Genomic DNA, 13382 nt, shown 5'->3' with positions numbered 1-13382 from the left:
CCATGCCTGCTGCTGTATATTTGGAGTCGTCCCAGCTCCGTGTCTCATCAGCAGAAGCAACTGCCCAGATGTTTGTCGTCACATGCACTTAGCCTGGCACAGCAGTCAACCCATGGCACCTGCTGGGTCTGTCACGTGACCACCTGCACGTAGCCTCGCACAGCAGTCAACCCATGGCACCTGCTGGGTGTGTCCCGTGACCTCTTCCTCCACCTAGCCTGGCACAGCAGTCGACCCATGGCACCTGCTGGGTCTGTCCCGTGACCTCCTGCCAGCAGCGACACATTGAGCTCCCATAGGCTCTCACATTACCCTCCCTCCACATTCCCTACATGACGTAAGCTTCACTACCTATCCGCACTGCACATTACAATCGCCCTCGCCGGCAAACTCCCATAGAGCTCCCATAGGCTCCCATGTTAAGCGCCCACCAAATTCCCCAGTTCGCATAAGAAACCACGCTTATCCATAGAGACACAGAGACCCATAGTTCAGTTCATTTATTAGGTCTAGCCCTGTGAGGCATTCGATTCTTGAATCGGGTGCAACCACAACAAACAAAAACATGAACAATAAACGTCTTAAAGTGACTACGCGCAACAGAAAAATCCAGGAAAAAACGCAGTCTTCCAGAAAAAGCACCGCGTATCAACGCTGTGTGCAAAAATCCCAGTGGGATGCAAGTCAAACAATAACAACCATAAGACAATTTAGAATACAGTTACCAGTCTAACTCTGTGTACTATAACAAACAAATATGGCTAAACCAGAACCTTTTCGAAATCACCAAAATAAAGTTCTAAAAACAATGTAACAGTGATCACAGGAACTGTGATTTCCAATTTAACAATAAACGATATACGTGACATGTACGACCAAACGTTGCAAGCCACAGCATCATGAGATGCGCATTACGACCAACAAAGTCGGCGTCTTTGAATGGACAAGCAGCACCTTGCACACCATTGGGTGGCAAAAACGTCGCCTTCCTCATGCTCACATTTCCCTATGGATGAGAGAAACCATTCATGCAGGTCTCATTGACACATTGATCAGTGCTGAGGTACCTCACCCCCATCAAGACCCTGCCCTTTCAAACATACAGGGAAGCTTGAAATCTTCGTGCAATTCTTGCGCATGATCACCATCTTCATGAAGCTATGACAGAAGATTATGTTGGTCAGTCCCCTTTCCAACTGACATAGTGATACATAGAGACCCATAGAGATACAAAGTGACCCATACAGACACACCGAGACCCATAGTGATACATAGAGACCCATAGAGATACACAGAGACCCATACAAGATACATAGTGACCCATAGAGGTACATAGTGACCCATAGAGACACAGGAAACCCATAGTGATAGAGACCCATAGAGATACACAGAGACCAGAGATAAATAGTAACCCATAGAGATACATAAAGACCCATAGTGATACATAGAAACCCATAGTGATACATAGAGACCCATAGAGATACAGAGACCCATAGAAGATACATAGTGACCCATAGAGATACATAGTGACCCATAGAGACACAGGAAACCCATAGTGATAGAGACCCATAGAGATACACAGAGACCATAGAGATAAATAGTGACCCATAGAGATACATAGAGACCCATAGTGATACATAGAAACCCACAGAGACCCATAGAGATGCATAGAGATACACAGAGACCCATAGAGATACATAGAGACACATAGCAATACACAGAGAACCATAGTGATACAGTAAGGGAAAAAAGTATTTGATCCCCTGCTGATTTTGTACGTTTGCCGACTGACAAAGAAATTATCAGTCTAAATTTTAATGGTAGGTTTATTTGAACAGTGAGACAGAATAACAACAAAAAAATCCAGAAAAACGCATGTTAAAAATGTTATAAATTGATTTGCATTTTAATGAGGGAAATAAGTATTTGACCCATCTGCAAAACATGGCAGTACTTGGTGGCAAAACCCTTGTTGGCAATCACAGAGGTCAGACGTTTCTTGTAGTTGGCCACCAGCTTTGCACACATCTCAGGAGAGATTTTGTCCCACTCCTCTTTGCAGATCTTCTCCAAGTCATTAAGGTTTCGAGGCTGATATTTGGCAACTCGAACCTTCAGCTCCCTCCACAGATTTTCTATGGGATTAAGGTCTGGAGACTGGCAAGGCCACTCCAGGACCTTAATGTGCCTCTTCTTGAGCCACTCCTTTGTTGCCTTGGCCGTTTATTGTGGGTCATTGTCATGCTGGAATACCAATCACGACCCATTTTCAATGCCCTGGCTGAGGGAAGGAGGTTCTCCCCCACGATTTGACGGTACATGGCCCCGTCCATCCTCCCTTTGATGCGGTGAGAGGGGGTCAAATACTTATTTCCCTCATTAAATTGCAAATCAATTTATAACATTTTTGACATGCGTTTTTCTGGATTTTGTTGTTGTTATACTGTCTCTCACTGTTCAAACTGTGATTTCCAAAGAGCTCCAAAATGGAGCTCTTTGGCATCAACTCAACTCGCCGTGTTTGGAGGAGGGGGAATGCTGCCTATGACCCCAAGAACACCATCCCCACCGTCAAACATGGAGGTGGAAACATTATGCTTTGGGGGTGTGTTTTCTGCTAAGGGGACAGGACAACTTCACCGCATCAAAGGGACGATGGACGGGGCCATGTACCGTCAAATCTTGGGTGAGAACCTCCTTCCCTCAGACAGGACATTGAAAATGGGTCGTGGATGGGTATTCCAGCATGACAATGACCCAAAACACACGGCCAAGGCAACAAAGGAGTGGCTCAAGAAGAAGCACATTAAGGTCCTGGAGTGGCCTAGCCAGTCTCCAGACCTTAATCCCATAGAAAATCTGTGGAGGGAGCTGAAGGTTCGAGTTGTCAAACGTCAGCCTCGAAACCTTAATGACTTCGAGAAGATCTGCAAAGAGGAGTGGGACAAAATCCCTCCCGAGATGTGTGCAAACCTGGTGGCCCACTACAAGAAACGTCTGACCACTGTGCTTGCCAACAACGTTTTTGCCACCAAGCACTAAGTCATGATTTGCAGAGGGGTCAAATACTTATTTCCCTCATTAAAATTAAACTAAATTTATAACATTTTGACATGCGTTTTTCTGGATTTTGTTGTTGTTATTCTGTCTCACTGTTCAAATGAACCTACCATTAAAATTATAGACTGATCATTTCTTCGTCAGTGGGCAAACGTACAAAATCTGCAGGGGATCAAATACGTTTTCCCTCACTGTAGAGACCCATAGAGATACATATATATCGATAGAGACACACAATGATACATAGATACAGAGACACATAGAGACACACAGAGGCCAATAGAGATACAAAGAGAATCATGGAGTCCGAAAGGGATACATAGAGTTTGACAGGGACCTATACAGACACATAGTGACCCATACAGACAGACACATAGAGACCAATAGTAAACATAGTGACCCATAGAGACCCATACACATAGGTAGAGACTGATAGAGACACACAGAGATCAAGGAATACACAGAGACACAGAGAGACCCACAAAGAACCATAGAGACACACAGAGACCCATAGAGATACGTAGAAACCAATAATTATACAAATGACCCATAGTGATAAATAGAGACCCATAGAGATATGCAGAGACCCACAGAGATACATAGAGACCCATAGAAATACACAGAGACCCAAAAATACCCAAAGAGAACCACAGTGATACAGAGACCGAATAAGACACAGGGAGATCCAGAGATACAGAGACCCATAGTGATATATAGAAACCCATAGGGACACACAAAGACCCATAGTGATACATAAAGACCCATAGAGATACATAGAGATCGATAGAGACACAGAGATCTAGAGATAGACCCATAGACATACACATAGACCGATAGAGAAACACAGAGGGCCCAACGTGATACACAGAGACCCATAGAGATACATAGAAACCTAAAGTGAGACATAGAGACCCATAGAGATACATATAGATCGATAGAGACACACAGAGACACATAGAGACACACAGAGCCCCATAGAGACACACAGAGACCCATAGAGATACAAAGAAAGTCATGGACTCCGAAAGGGATACATAGAGTCTGACATGGACACATTGAGTCCGACAGGGACCTATAGAGATACATAGTGACCCATACAGACACATAGAGACCACTAGTAAACAGTGACCCATAGAGACCCATACAAATACACAGACAGATAGAGGCACACAGAAATCCATGGATACAGAGACACATAGAGACACACAGAGACCCATACAGATACATAGAGACCGATAGAGACACACAGAGATCCATAGATACACAGAGACACATAGAGACACACAGAGACCCATACATATACATAGTGACCGATAGAGACACACAGAGATCCAGAGATACACAGAGCCCCATAATGATACATAGAGACCCATAGAGATACAGAGACTGACAGGGACACAGAGACCCATCCAGATACATGGAGACCGAAAGAGACACACAGATATCCATGGAAACACAGAGACCCATAGAGACCCAGAATGTTACATATAGACCCATAGAGATACATATAGACCCATAGAGACACACAGAGATTCAGAGATACACAGAGACCCATAGAGACACAGAGACCCATAGTCATACATAGAGACCACCAGAGACCCACAGACACCCAGAGACACACACAGAGACCCACAACGATACATAGAGACCCAAATACTAAACTAAACGATATACATTTTAAAAGGTAAGGAGCTATGTAGCGCTGGATATTACAAACGAAAGAAGCTCAACCAAGTGGCTGATAACATCATCATCATCATCGTGTGGAAATGTATAGACACCCAAAGAGACTCAGACTCACCATACAGAGACCCACACACTCACCACAAAGAGACCCACAGACTCAACACACAGAGACCCGTAGACTCACCACACACAGACACACACAGACTGACCACAAGCAGACAGACACAGACTCACCTCACACATAGACCCACAGACTCATCACACAGAGAACCACAAACTCACCACACAGAGACCCACACACTCACCACAGAGACCCACAGACTCACCACACAGACTCACCACACAGAGACACACAGACTCACCACAAATATACCCACACACTCACCACACTGAAATCCACACACTCACCACACAGAGACCAACAGACTCATCACACTGAGACCCACAGATTCACCACACAGAGACACACAGACTCACCACAAATATACCCACACACTCACCACACTGAAATCCACACACTCACCACACAGAGACCAACAGACTCATCACACTGAGACCCACAGATTCACCACACATATACCCACACGCTCACCACACCGAGACCCACAGACTCATCACACAGAGACCCACAGATTCACCTCACACAGAGACCCGTAGACTCACCACACACAGACACACACAGACTCACCACACACAGACACATACAGACTCGCCTCACACAGACACACACAGAGACCCACAGACTCACCTCAGACAGAGACCCACAGACTCACCACACAGAGACCCATAGACTCACAACACAGACACAGAGAAACCCACACTCACCACACCGAGACGTACAGACTCACAACACAGAGACCCGCAGACTCACCTCACACAGAGACCCGCAGACTCACCACACACAGACACACACAAACTCACCAAATAGAGACCCACAGACTCATCACACAGAGACCCACAGACTCATCACACAGGGACCCACAAACTCACCTCACACAGAGAACCACAATCTCACCTCACACAGACACAGACAGACTCACCACACACAGACTCGCCTCACACAGACACACACAGAGACCCACAGACTAACCACACAGAGACCCACAGACTCACTACACAGACACAGAGAAACCCACACTCACCACAACGAGACCTACAGACTCATCACACAGACACACACAGACTCATGACACACAGACACACACAGAATCACCACACACAGACACACACAGAGACCCACAGACTCACTTCACACAGAGACCCACAGACTCACCACACACAGACACCCACAGACTCACCTCACACAGAGCCCCTTGTCGGCATCTTCAGGCTGAGTTGACCTCGAGGAGGCCCAGACAGGTTCAGATTTTTCCCGCCATCGCCATCATTCGCCCCGACCAGAAGCGGAAGCAGAAGCTGGGGGTGGAGGTGGGGGGTCGACAAAAGAGGAGGGGCGGGAGGCGGCTTACGGGGGAGTGGTTTCGCACCGTCACGTCACTCGGAGGGGCGTGGCTGAAGGGGGCGTGGTAACGTCCCTCGCAGTGTGACAGCACCGGTGACGTCGCAATCACCACGTGCTTCCTCAGAGTACGAGACGGGCATGACGGAGACGGCAGCTTCTTAAACTTCAGCTGCTTCAGCTTTATCATCGTCGCCTTTCGAACAACTTCTGCTGAAGCCATCCGAGCAAAACTATTGACGAGGTGAGTTGTGTGGGTTCCTGGTGAGTGTGTGGGTCCGTGTTGTGGGTTCCTGGTGAGTGTGTGGGTCCATCTTGTGGGTTCCTGGTGAGTGTGTGGGTCCATGTTGTGGGTTCGTGGTGAGTGTGTGGGTCGGTGTTGTGGGTTGGTGGTGATTGTGTGGGTCCGTTTTGTGGGTTCTGGTGAGTTTGTGGGTTGGTGTTGTGGGTTTGTGGTGAGTGTGTGGGTCCGTGTTGTGGGTTCGTGGTGAGTGTGTGGGTCCGTGTTGTGGGTCCGTGGTGAGTGGGTGGGTCGGTGTTGTGGGTTCCTGGTGAGTTTGTGGGTTGGTGGTGGGGGTTCGTGGTGAGTGTGTGGGTCCGTGTTGTGGGTTCGTGGTGAGTGTGTTGGTTCGTGTTGTGGGTTCCTGGTGAGTTTGTGGATTGGTGTTGTGGGTTCGTGGTGAGTGTGTGGGTCTGTGTTGTGGGTTCGTGGTGAGTGTGTGGTTCCGTGTTATGGGTCCGTGGTGAGTGTGTGGGTCGGTGTTGTGGGTTCGTGGTGAGTGTGTGGGTCCGTTTTGTGGGTTCCTGGTGAGTTTGTGGGTTGGTGTTGTGGGTTCGTGGTGAGTGTGTGGGTCCGTGTTGTGGGTTCGTGGTGAGTGTGTGGATCCGTGTTGTGGGTTCCTGGTGAGTTTGTGGGTTGGTGTTGTGGGTTCGTGGTGAGTGTGTGGGTCCGTGTTGTGGGAACGTGGTGAGTGTGTGGGTCCGTATTGTGAGTTCATGTTGAGTGTGTGGGTCCGTGTTGTGGGTTCCTGGTGAGTTTGTGGATTGGTGTTGTGGGTTCGTGGTGAGTGTGTGGGTCTGTGTTGTGGGTTCGTGGTGTGTGGGTCCGTTTTTTAGGTTCCTGGTGAGTGTGTGGGTCGGTGTTGTGGGTTCGTGGTGGGTGTGTGGGTCGGTGTTGTGGGTTCGTGGTGAGTGTGTGGGTCCGTGTTGTGGGTTCCTGGTGAGTTTGTGGGTTGGTGTTGTGGGTTCGTGGTGAGTGTGTGGGTCCATGTTGTGGGTTCGTGGTGAGTGTGTGGGTCCGTGATGTGGGTTCCTAGTGAGTGTGTGGGTCAGTGTTGTGGGTTCGTGGAGTGTGTGGGTCCGTTTTGTGGGTTCCTGGTGAGTGTGTGGGTCAGTGTTGTGGGTTTGTGGTGAGTGTGTGGGTCCGTATTGTGGGTTCGTGGTGAGTGTGTGGGTCAGTGTTGTGGGTTCCTGGTGAGTGTGTGGGTCAGTGTTGTGGGTTCATAGTGAGTGTGTGGGTCCGTGTTGTGGGTCCTTCTTGTGGGTTCCTGGTGAGTGTGTGGGTCCGTGGTGAGTGTGTGGGTCCGTGGTGAGGATGTAGGTGCGTGGTGAGTGTGTGGGTCCATGTTGTGAGTTCGTGGTGAGTGTGTGGGTCCGTATTGTGAGTTCATGTTGAGTGTGTGGGTCCGTGTTGTGGGTTCCTGGTGAGTTTGTGGATTGGTGTTGTGGGTTCGTGGTGAGTGTGTGGGTCTGTGTTGTGGGTTCGTGGTGTGTGGGTCCGTTTTTTAGGTTCCTGGTGAGTGTGTGGGTCGGTGTTGTGGGTTCGTGGTGAGTGTGTGGGTCGGTGTTGTGGGTTCGTGGTGAGTGTGTGGGTCCGTGTTGTGGGTTCCTGGTGAGTTTGTGGGTTGGTGTTGTGGGTTCGTGGTGAGTGTGTGGGTCCATGTTGTGGGTTCGTGGTGAGTGTGTGGGTCCGTGATGTGGGTTCCTAGTGAGTGTGTGGGTCAGTGTTGTGGGTTCGTGGAGTGTGTGGGTCCGTTTTGTGGGTTCCTGGTGAGTGTGTGGGTCAGTGTTGTGGGTTTGTGGTGAGTGTGTGGGTCCGTATTGTGGGTTCGTGGTGAGTGTGTGGGTCGGTTTTGTGGGTTCCTGGTGAGTGTGTGGGTCAGTGTTGTGGGTTCGTAGTGAGTGTGTGGGTCCGTGTTGTGGGTCCTTCTTGTGGGTTCCTGGTGAGTGTGTGGGTCCGTGGTGAGTGTGTGGGTCCGTGGTGAGGATGTAGGTGCGTGGTGAGTGTGTGGGTCCATGTTGTGAGTTCGTGGTGAGTGTGTGGGTCCATATTGTGAGTTCATGTTGAGTGTGTGGGTCCGTGTTGTGGGTTCCTGGTGAGTTTGTGGATTGGTGTTGTGGGTTCGTGGTGAGTGTGTGGGTCTGTGTTGTGGGTTCGTGGTGTGTGGGTCCGTTTTTTAGGTTCCTGGTGAGTGTGTGGGTCGGTGTTGTGGGTTCGTGGTGAGTGTGTGGGTCCGTATTGTGGGTTCGTGGTGAGTGTGTGGGTCGGTTTTGTGGGTTCCTGGTGAGTGTGTGGGTCAGTGTTGTGGGTTCGTAGTGAGTGTGTGGGTCCGTGTTGTGGGTCCTTCTTGTGGGTTCCTGGTGAGTGTGTGGGTCCGTGGTGAGTGTGTGGGTCCGTGGTGAGGATGTAGGTGCGTGGTGAGTGTGTGGGTCCATGTTGTGAGTTCGTGGTGAGTGTGTGGGTCCATATTGTGAGTTCATGTTGAGTGTGTGGGTCCGTGTTGTGGGTTCCTGGTGAGTTTGTGGATTGGTGTTGTGGGTTCGTGGTGAGTGTGTGGGTCTGTGTTGTGGGTTCGTGGTGTGTGGGTCCGTTTTTTAGGTTCCTGGTGAGTGTGTGGGTCGGTGTTGTGGGTTCGTGGTGAGTGTGTGGGTCGGTGTTGTGGGTTCGTGGTGAGTGTGTGGGTCCGTGTTGTGGGTTCCTGGTGAGTTTGTGGGTTGGTGTTGTGGGTTCGTGGTGAGTGTGTGGGTCCATGTTGTGGGTTCGTGGTGAGTGTGTGGGTCCGTGATGTGGGTTCCTAGTGAGTGTGTGGGTCAGTGTTGTGGGTTCGTGGAGTGTGTGGGTCCGTTTTGTGGGTTCCTGGTGAGTGTGTGGGTCAGTGTTGTGGGTTTGTGGTGAGTATGTGGGTCCGTATTGTGGGTTCGTGGTGAGTGTGTGGGTCGGTTTTGTGGGTTCCTGGTGAGTGTGTGGGTCAGTGTTGTGGGTTCGTAGTGAGTGTGTGGGTCCGTGTTGTGGGTCCTTCTTGTGGGTTCCTGGTGAGTGTGTGGGTCCGTGGTGAGTGTGTGGGTCCGTGGTGAGGATGTAGGTGCGTGGTGAGTGTGTGGGTCCATGTTGTGAGTTCGTGGTGAGTGTGTAGGTCCGTGACCCATAGAGATACATAGAGATAAATAGAGATACATAGAGACCCATAGTGATACACAGAGAACCAGAGAAACATAGAGACCGACAGGGACACATAGAAACCCATAGATATACATAGAGACCGATAGAGACACACAGATATCCAGAGATACACAGAGACCAATAGAGAAATATAGAAACCCATAAAGATACAAAGTGACCCATAGAGACAAACAAGGAGCCATAGTGATACATAGAGACCCATAGAGATATGTAGAGACCCACAGAGATACATATAGACCCATAGAGATACATAGAGACCCATTCATACAGAGACCAAATGAGACACAGAGAGATCCAGAGATACACAGAGACCCATAGTGATACATAGAAACCTATAGGGACACACAGAGACCCATAGTGATACATAAAGACCCATAGAGATACACAGAGGCCCATAGAGATAGATAGAGACCGAAAGAGACACACAAAAATCCATAGATACACAGAGACATATAGAGACACACAGAGACCCATAGAGATACAAAGAGAATCATGGACTCCAAAAGGGATACATAGAGTCCGACAGGGACACATTGAGTCAGACAGGGACCTATAGAGATACATATTGACCCATACAGATACATAGAGACCACTAGTAAACATAGTGACCCATACAAATAGAGACCGATAGAGACACACAAATATGCATAGATACACAGAGACACATAAAGACACACAGAGACCCATATAGATACATAGAGACTGATAGAGACACACAGAGATCCATAGATACATAGAGACACACAGAGACCCATAGAGATACATAGAGACCCATAATGATACATAGAGATACATAGAGACTGACAGGGAGACATTGAGACCCATCGAGATACATGGAGACCGATAGAGACACACAGAGATCTAGGGATACACAGAGACCCATAGAGACACAGAGATCCTTAGTCATACATAGAGACCCTCAGAGACCCGCAGACACCCAGAGAGACACACACAGAGAACTACAAAGATGCATAGAAACCCAAATACTAAACTAAACGATATAGATTTTTCCAGGTAACGAGATATGTAGTGCTGGCTATGACAAATGACAGAAGCTCAACCAAGTAGCTGATAACATCATCATCATCGTGTGTAAATGTATAGACACCCACAGAGACTCAGACTCAACATACAGAGACCCACACAATCACCAGACAGAGACCCACACACTCACCACACAGAGACCCACACACACACACTCAACACAGAGACCGACAGACTCACCATACAGAGACCCACACACTCACCACACTGAAACACACACACACTCCCCACACAGAGACCCACAAACTCATCACACAGAGACCCACAGACTCACCACACTAAGACCCACACACTCACCACACGGAGACCCACAGACTCACAACACAGACACAGAGAGATCCACACTCACCACACTAAGACCTGCAAACTCACAATACAGAGACCCACAAACTCACCTCACAAAAAGACCCACATTCACCTCACACAGACACTCACGGACTCACGATACCGAGATCCACAGACTCACCTCACACAGACACACACAGACCGACACTCACCACACTCACCTCACACACACACCCACAAACTCACCTCACACAGACACCCACAGTCTCACCACACACAGACAACAACAATCGCCATTCGCCACTAAGTGGCGGTGACGTCACCACGACGCTTGTGCCAGGCTATGTGCACCCTGAGGCCACGTGAAGTGTCGAACGCCCGCTGGCAGGAGGTCACGGGGCAGACCCAGGTGCCACGGGTCGACTGACTGAGATGACTGGCTGATGCACCACCTGTGCCCCCTACTGTGCCAACCTGCTGTGCTTTAGCCACCCGGCGCTCCGCTCGTTGTTCTGAGCGTCGCTCCTCCGCCCTCCGTTGTTGTTGGAGGGCGACTGCCTCCAACTGCCCAGTAGCGTCCTTCACGAGCCTCCTCCACAGAGGACGATCTTGACACCGCTGGTACCAGTCATCGGCAAGTCCACTCAGCTCCACGTCCTCCTGTACCACGTCACTCCATCTCTTCTCTAGCCCGTGCCGCGCCCGCTTAGCCCCCTCAATCCGGCCGAACAAAAGCTGTTTCGGCATGCGGTGGCTGGGCATGCGGGCTACATGACCCAGCCATCGCAGCCTTCCCCGCCGGAGGAGCTCACCGATGGGACCTTGCCCAGATCTTTCAAGGATTTGTGAGCTCCTCACACAATCCAGTTTGGTTAAACCCAGGATGGATCGTAGGCAGGCCAGCCTAAATGTTTCTAACCGGCGAAGATGTTCCATTAGGGGGGCCCACGTTTCGCAAGCGTAGAGAAGGGAGGGAATGACCGTGGCCGAGAAGACCTGAAGCTTAGTGCGGAGCGACAGACCAGGTAGCTTCCACACAGCGTTACGCAACCGACAGACACAGACAGACACAGACACACACAGACACAAACACCCACAGACCCACCTCACACAGACACCTACAAACTCACCTCACACGGACACACACAGACTCACCTCACACAGACACCCACAAACTCACCACACAGAGACCCACAGACTCACCACACACAGACACCCACAGAGACCCACAGACTCGCAACACACAGAGACCCACAGAGACCCACAGAGACGTACAGACTGACCACCCAAAGAGACCCACAGACTCACCTCACACAGACACACACAGACTCACCTCACACAGACACACACAGAGACCCACAGACTCACCTCACACAGACACACACAGACACACACAGATACACACAGACTCACCTCACACAGACACACACAGACACACACAGACTGACCTCACACAGACACACACAGACTCACCTCACACAGAGCCCCGTGTCGGCATCTTCAGGCTGAGTCGACCTCGAGGATGCCCAGATAGGGTTCAGATTTTTCCCGCCATTCGCCCCGACCGGAAGCGGAAGTAGAAGCTGGGGGTGGAGGTGGGGGTCGCCGAAAGAGGCGGGGCGGGAGGCGGCTTCCGGGGGCGTGGTCTCGCACTGGCACGTCACTCGTAGGGGCGTGGCTGACAGCAACGGTGACGTCGCAACACCACGTGCTTCCTCACAGTTCGAGACGGGAGTGAAGGAAACGGCCGCTTCTCAAATTTCAGCTGCTTCAGCTTCATCATCTTCGTCCAACTTCTGCTGAAGCCATCCGTGCCAAACCTTTGACGAGGTGAGTGTGTGGGCTCGTGGTGAGTGTGTGGGTCGGTGTTGTGGGCTCGTGGTGAGTGTGTGGGTCCGTGGTGAGTGTGTAGATCCATGTTGTGGGTTCGTGGTGAGTGTGTCGGTCCGTCTTGTGGGTTTGTGTTAAGTTTGTAGGTCCGTGTTGTTGCTTATTTGTGAGGCTGGGTCCGTGGTGAGGATGTGAGTCCATGTGAGTTTGTGGTGATAATGTGAGTCCGTGTTGTGTGTTCGTGGTGAGGATGGGGGGTTCCTGTTGGGGGGATGTAGGACAGTGGTGAGGATGTGAGTTCGTGTTGTGACTCTCTACACCATCTCCACCCCCTCCCACCCCCCCCCCCCCCCCACTCACAGCTTTCCACACAGAGACCTTGGGGACTGCTGCGTGAGCAAAGCCACTCTGAGCATCAGCACCATGGAGGTACGCATGGGCCCCTACACTCGACTTACTAACACCACCAGCACTTACGAACACCACCCACACTTACGACACCACCCACACTTACAAACACCACCCACACTTATGAACGAGCTTCCATGAAATATATAT

General features: G+C 50.2%; 1 long non-coding RNA gene across 1 annotated transcript; it reads right to left on the bottom strand.

Moving 5' to 3' along the window:
- Positions 1–485: 485 nt before the first annotated feature.
- Positions 486–13135, bottom strand: LOC142907604 (uncharacterized). The gene is made up of 3 exons (XR_012931116.1): positions 12468–13135; positions 6045–6162; positions 486–1158 (listed from the first exon to the last, which is right to left on the bottom strand). It is a non-coding gene; the product is annotated as an uncharacterized LOC142907604 (long non-coding RNA).
- Positions 13136–13382: the final 247 nt, after the last annotated feature.

The sequence above is a fragment of the Petromyzon marinus genome, chromosome 80 (genome assembly GCF_048934315.1).
Source record: "Petromyzon marinus isolate PM22_M1 ecotype Great Lakes invasive population chromosome 80, UKy_Petmar_22M1.pri1.0, whole genome shotgun sequence".
Taxonomy (NCBI): domain Eukaryota; kingdom Metazoa; phylum Chordata; class Hyperoartia; order Petromyzontiformes; family Petromyzontidae; genus Petromyzon; species Petromyzon marinus.
The sequence above is the reverse complement of the archived record's forward strand: the minus strand, read 5'-3'. Positions and strand labels throughout refer to the sequence as shown.